At 45.0% G+C, this 6892-nt stretch overlaps 1 protein-coding gene across 1 annotated transcript in view; it reads left to right on the top strand.

Moving 5' to 3' along the window:
• LOC108301632 overlaps positions 1-6892 on the top strand; it is a 480010-nt gene that overhangs the window by 341848 nt on the left and 131270 nt on the right. The gene's annotated exons all lie outside the window — the stretch shown is intronic.

Here is a 6892-nt window from a genome sequence, read left to right as displayed (position 1 = left end):
AAAAAAAAAAAAAAAAAAAAAAAAAGAAAGAAGAAAGAAAAGAAAAGAAAAAAAGATGGTTGTGAAGACTATTAATAGCGTCATTCATCATTTATTCATTAAGCGAATATCTCCTGAGGGCCTATCATGAACTAGACATATTTCTAGGCACTGGGAGAAATTGTCTCATTGCACATTAATGGGAAGAAGAAAACATAAACAGATAAAGAAATATCTAGAATGTCATATTGTGGTAAGTGCTATGAAGAAAAACAAAGTAGAGTAAGCATACAAGGAGTGAAGAGAAGGATTTTAGAAAGCAAGGTCAAAAAAGCTTTTCTGAGGGGGTGACAAATATATGCAAATACAACTGAATGAAGGGAGGGAGGGAAGCCGGCTTGGCGCTGGGAGAGAAAGCTTGCAGGCAGAGGAAGGAGCAAGCGCGCAGGCCCTCAAGCCGGAAGGTGCCTGGCGGGACTGAAGAACAGGGATGCCAGTGTGTTGTTGGATCAGAGTGAGGAAGGAGGGAATAGGAATACATGAAACAGGAGAAGTGCCCAGGAGCTTGATTGAGTAAGGGGTATGTGCCCTGTCAAGGACTTTGGATTTCATTCCTTGTTTTGAGATTGAGTCTCTTTCTGCTGCCCAGGCTGGAGTGCAGGGATGCAGTCTCGGCTCAGTGCAACCTCTGCCTCCCAGGTTCAAGAGATTCTCCTGCCTCAGCCTCCTGAGTAGCTGGGAATACAGGCACCCGCCACCATGCTGAGCTAATTTTTATATTTGTAGTACAGATGGGGTTTTGCCATGTTGCCCAGGCTGGTCTTAAACTCCTGACATCAGGTGATCTGCCTGCCTCAGCCTCCCAAAGTGCTGGGATTACAAGCGTGAGCCATCGCGCCTGGCCTAGATTTTATTCTGAGAATAATGAGACATCATTTGAGAATTGAGAGGAGGAGGTAGAATGATTTGATGTTTAGTTCTGAAGAAAGACTCTGGCTGTTCTGTCTCGGAGGGAGAGTGGGAGGATAAGGGTGGAACCAGGGGTTCCTGTTAAAGTACTACTGCCGCGTCCTGGTGAAAGATGTAGGTGGCACGGACTAAGAGGGTAGTGGTGGTGGCACGGACTAAGAGGGTACTGGTGGTGGCACGGACTAAGAGGGTACTGGTGGTGGCACGGACTAAGAGGGTACTGGTGGTGGCATGGAGAGTTCTGGACTCAGGACCAACAGATTTTCTAAGCAGAAAAGGGATAGAATCTGTTGATGAATTGCATTTAGGGTAAGAGGAAGAGGAGTCAACAACATGTACGGTGCTTCAAAACAAAATTGAGACAATTCTATATGCAATTTGGTCAAAACTCTTTTTAAAATGCTCTTAAATTACTTTTGGAACAAGAAACTTATATAGCAAATTAGAAGAATCCGAGTTGGGGAGACAGAATATATTCATAGATGGATGGATAGCACCATTTAAAAAAGCAGATGTTAATTGCACATCATACAAATTGCCACAGAAGGTAAGGAAAGGAAGAGGCCTGTAGGTCTGGAGGAGGCAGGTCTTTACTGAAGAGCCAGGGGGTGTTGAAAGGGGAAGGTGGAGTTAGACCAGATAGAGGTGGATTGGGGGCTGAGGCTCAGCACTCAGGCGAGGGTAGTGGGAAAAACACTGGCTTCCCAGCAGGAGGAATGAGGCTCAAGCTCCAGTGCAGCCACTGACCAGCTGAGTGAATGTGAAGATTTGATAAAACATCTGTGACCCACCCATTAGGCTCTCAGTCAAGGGGAACAGGTATGAACTGTTCTTTTTATAATATCCAGTCTTCATTTTCAGATTTTTCTGTTATTTCTTTATTTAGGTTGACAAATCCCGTTCACCAGCAATTACAGCAGAGACTGTAGACAGGAAGCTGCAGGGGAAAGAGGAGCAATGTGAAATCAAGCTTGGGAGACTCCTATAGTTAGGTAATAACTCATGTAGTTAGGTAATCACTTAATGATTGATAGCCCAGAAATTGGAGTTCATCCAGTAATTTTGTCACATAGTCATGTCTCCCTCTGCTGGCAAAACTTGGTTTGGTTATTTTTTGTTTGTTTTTGGGACAGTCTCGCTCTGTCGCCCAGGCTGGAGTACAGTGGGTTGATCTCAGAGTTCACTGCAACCCCCACCTCCCAGGTTCAAGTGATTCTCCTGCCTCAGCCTCCCAAGTAGCTGGGATTACAGGCTCCTGCCACTATGCCCGACTAATTTTTGTATTTTTAGTAGAGACGGGATTTTACCATGTTGGCCAGGGTGGTCTTGAACTCCTGACCTCAGGTGATTCACCACCCACCTTGGCCTCCCAAACTGCTGGGATTACAGCCATGAGCCACTGCAACCAGCCTGTTTTTTGTTTTGTTTTATTTTGCTTAGAGACAGAATCTCTGTTGCCCAGGCTGGTCTCGAACTCCTGAGCTCAGGGATCTTTTTGCCTCAGCCTCCCAAGGTGCTAGATTACAGGTGTGAGCCATCACCCCCAGCCAGAATTTGGTTTGTGTAGGGTCAATCCAAATATGAATTACTTGCATTTGAACATTTGTAGACCCCAGGATTACCAAAGAGTGAACTCTGTCTTCTTTGTATAATCTTACCATAGCTGTTACTGGGACCACACTGGAAGGAGATGGTGGAACAGGAATCCCCTGCGGAAAAATAACTTTTTTTTTTTTCTTCTTTTTTTTTTGAGAAGGAGTCTTGCTCCATTGCCCAGGCTGGAGTGCAGGGGCACAATCTCAGCTCATTGCAAACTCTCCTTCCCAGGTTCAAGCAATTCTCCTGCCTCAGCCTCCCAAGTAGCTGGGACTATAGGCACATACCACTACACCCAGCTAATTTCTGTATTTTTGGTAGAGACAGGGTTTGACCATGTTGGCCAGGCTGATCTTGAACTCCTGACCTCAAGCAATCTGCCCACCTTGGCCTCCCAAAGTGCTGGGATTACAGGTGTGAGCCACTGCACCTAGCCAATTTTTGTATTTTTTGTAGAGATAAGGTTTCACCATGTTGGCCAGGCTGGTCTCAAATCCCTGAGCTCAAGCAATCCACTGGCCTCGGCCTCCCAAAGTGCTGAGTTTACAGGCATGAGCCACAGCCCTCGGCCAAATATTAACTATCTTAAATGTAGCTAGTACTGTGTTAGGTAATGGGAAAAGGAGACACAAAGACAAAAACCACAGCTCTTAGCTGGGCACGGTGGCTCACGCCTGTAATCCCAGCACTTTGGGAGGCCGAGATGGGTGGATCACGAGGTCAAGAGATCGAGACCATCCTGGCCAACATGGTGAAACCCCGTATCTATTTAAAAAAAAAAAAAGCAAAAAAAACCAAAAAAACAAAAAAAACCACAGCTCTTGTCTTCAGGAGGCACAATTTCTGGTGAGAGAGATAGACTCAGTTACCCACAGTGCAAGTCAACTGTGATGAGTTCCAGGAGTCTAGCTAAACTGTACGCTATAGCATCATGAAGAGAGGAAAGATTTTTTTTTCTTTTTTACAAATTAATTAATTTTTTTTTTTTAATGGGGGTTTCAGGATGTTGCCCAGGCTGGTCTTGAACTCCAGTGCTTAAGTGATCCACCAGCCTCAACCTTCCAAAGTGCTGAGATTACAGGCTAAGCCATAGCACCTGGCCAAAAGGAATGTTAATTCTGGTACAGTCAGCGGAGTCGAATAATTCTTCCCAGAAGAAGTGATGCTCATATCGGACTTTATTTTATTTATTTGAAACAATATTTCACTTTGGGAGGCCAAGGTGAGCAGATCCCCTGAGGTCAGGAGTTCAAGACCAGCTTGACCAACATGGAGAAACCCCGTCTCCACTAAAAATACAAAAATTAGCCAGGTGTGGTGTCACGTGCCTGTAATCTCAGTTACTTGGGAGGCTAAGGCAGGAGAACCGCTTGAACCCGGGAGTCAGAGGTTGCACTCCAGCCTGGGTAACAAGAGCGAAACTCTGTCTCAAAGAAAGAAAAAAAGGAAAAATATTTATTTGAGCACATACTATGTGCTGGAAGCTGCAGTAGTCATTGTGATTACAAAAATGAATGAAGCAGACATGTTATGACTTTGTCGAACAGGGGAGGTGGACAAATTATGATTTAATTACACTTATACTAATTTCTATGAAGGAAAGTACCAGGAATGATGAGAACCTGTTACAGAGGGACATAAGCTAGGTGGAGAAATCAAGAAAAGTATCCTTAGGAAGGGACATTCAAGCTGAAATCCAAAGGGTGAAGAGGAGGTATCTAGGCAAAGATGGCGAGGATAAATATTCTAGAAGCAGAGACACAATGTGTAAAGGCCCTGTGATAGGAGGTTGGAAGGGAGCTGAAGAAGGTCATTGTAACTAGAGCATGGGGAGCAAGATGGAGAGTTGCATGTGATGTGACAGGAGATGTGCACAGGTACCGTATTGTGCAGGGCATTGTGGACTGGATTAACGACGTAGACTTTACCTTAAGATCCATGAGAAGCAGCCCGGGCGCGGTGGCTCATGCCTGTAATCCCAGGACTTTGGGATGCCCAGGCGGGCAGATCACGAGGTCAGGAGATTGAGACCACCCTGGTCAACCTGGTGAAACCCTGTCTCTACTAAAAATACAAAAATTCGCTGGGTATGGTGATGTGTGCCTGTAGTCCTAGCTACTTGGGACTGAGGCAGGAGAATCGCTTGGCTAAAGAACAACACTCTGTCTCAAAAACAAACAAACAAACAAACAAAAAACAGTGAGAAGCATTGGGAGCTTTCAAGCATGGGGTGACATGATCAGATAGGTGTTTTTAGTTTTACTTTTTTTTTTGAGACAGTTTCGCTCTGACTCCCAGGCTGGATTGCAGTGGTGCGATCTTGGCTTACTACAATCTCTGCCTCCCAGGTTCAAGGGATTCTCCTGCCTCAGCCTCCCAAGTAGCTGGGATTACAGGTGCCCCCCACCATGCCCAGCTTATTTTTTGTATTTTTAGTAGAGATGAGGCTTCACCATGTTGGCCACACTGATCTTGAACTCCTGACTTCAGGGTGATCCACCTGTCCTGGCCTCTCAAAGTGCTGGAATTACCCTAGTGCCTGGACGATTTTTAAACTTATTTATTTATTTATTTATTTATTTATTTTTAGAGACAGGGTCTTACTCTGTTGCCCAGGCTGGAGTGCAGTGGTGTGATCATGGTTCACTGCACCCCTGAATTCCTGGGCTTTAGGGGTCCTCCTGCCTCACCCTCCCAAGTAGCTAGGACTACAGGCATGCACCACCACAACTAGCTATTTAAAAAAAATTTTTTTTTTTTAGAACTAGGGTCTTACTATGTTGTCCAGGTTGGTCTTGAACTCTTGGCCTCAAGTGATCTTCCTGCCTCTGCCTCTCTCCACCTCCCGGGTTCAAGTGATTCTCCTGCCTCAGTCTCCTGAGTAGCTGGTATTACGGTCATGTGCTAATTTTTGTATTTTTAGTAGAGACAAGATTAATTTTTGTATTTGTAGTAGAGATGGGGTTTCACCACACTGGCCAGGCTGGTCTTGAGCTCCTGACCTCAGGTGATCTGCCCACCTCAGGCTTCCAGAGTGCTGGGATTATAGGCATGAGCCACTGTGCCTGGCCTAAAATATTACTTTCTAAAGAATGAATACATATGGGTAAAAATAATAATAATAAAATAATAAAAACAAACAAGAGAATGAATACGAAGGGGTAAGAGCAGACTGAATCTCTCCATTCAGAGGTACCAGATTGGGGGCTACTCTGGGAGGCCAAGTCAGAGAATAGCTTGGTCATGATAGCAGCTATGGAAGTAGAAAACAAATGGATAGACCTGAGAAGTATGCAGGAAGTTGAGTTGGCAGAATTTCGTACTTGAATGGATACATTGAGAGTGAAGGAAGTGCTATTTACAAAGCTAGGCATCATTTTTGGAGGGTAGAATAATGAGTTCAGTGTGAACAAGTAGAATTTCAGGTGCCTGGAGAGCCACCCAAATGGCTCTGTCCATTACAGAGTCAGACATAGAGGTTTGGAACTCAGAAGAGAGGTCTGGACTGGAGATACAAATCTAGGAACCATATAGACAATAATGGAAGCCATAAGCTATGATGACACTACAGGGTAGCACTGAAACTTGCTGATGTCCTTGGTAAGAGCGGTCACTATTGCATGGTAAGAGGAGAAGCCATGTAAGTTTGTTTGTTTAATTGAGACAGGGCTGGTCTCGAAATCCTGGCCTAAAATGTTCTTCCACCTCTGCCTCCCGAAGTCCTGGGATTACAGGCGTGAGCCACAACTCTGAGCCAGCCATATGAGATTGGGCAGTGGAATGAATAGAAGCTAAGGCTATGTAGACAGAAGCAGACAAATTTAGGAAGACTGAATGCGGTGGCTCACGTCTATACGCCCAGCACTTTGGGAGATCAAGGTAGGAGAATCACTTGAGTCCAGGGGTTTGAGACCAACCTGGGCAACATAGTGAGACCTGGCTAATTTTTTAAAAAAATATTGCTCATGCAGTGGCTCATGCCTGTAATCCTAGTGCTTTGGGAGGCTGAGGTGGGCAGATCACGAGGTCAGGAGTTCAAGACCAGCCTGGCCAACATAGTGAAACCCCGTCTCTACTAAAAATACAAAAAACAATTTTAAAAAATTAGCTGGGTGTGGTGGCAGGTGCCTGTGATCCCAGCTACTCAGGAGGCTGAGGCGGAGAATCACTTGAATCTGGGACGTACAGGTTGCAGTGAGCTGAAATCACACCACTGCACTCCAGCCTGGGCAACAGAGTGAGATTCCATCTCAAAAAAAAAAAAAAAATCTATTTATCTATCTATCTATCTATCTATCTATCTATGTATCGATAGTTGGCCAGGCCCAGTGGCTCATGCCTGTAATCC

Source organism: Cebus imitator, unplaced genomic scaffold (genome assembly GCF_001604975.1).
Source record: "Cebus imitator isolate Cc_AM_T3 unplaced genomic scaffold, Cebus_imitator-1.0 Scaffold1, whole genome shotgun sequence".
Classification (NCBI taxonomy): domain Eukaryota; kingdom Metazoa; phylum Chordata; class Mammalia; order Primates; family Cebidae; genus Cebus; species Cebus imitator.
This window is presented reverse-complemented; position numbering and strand designations above follow the sequence as displayed.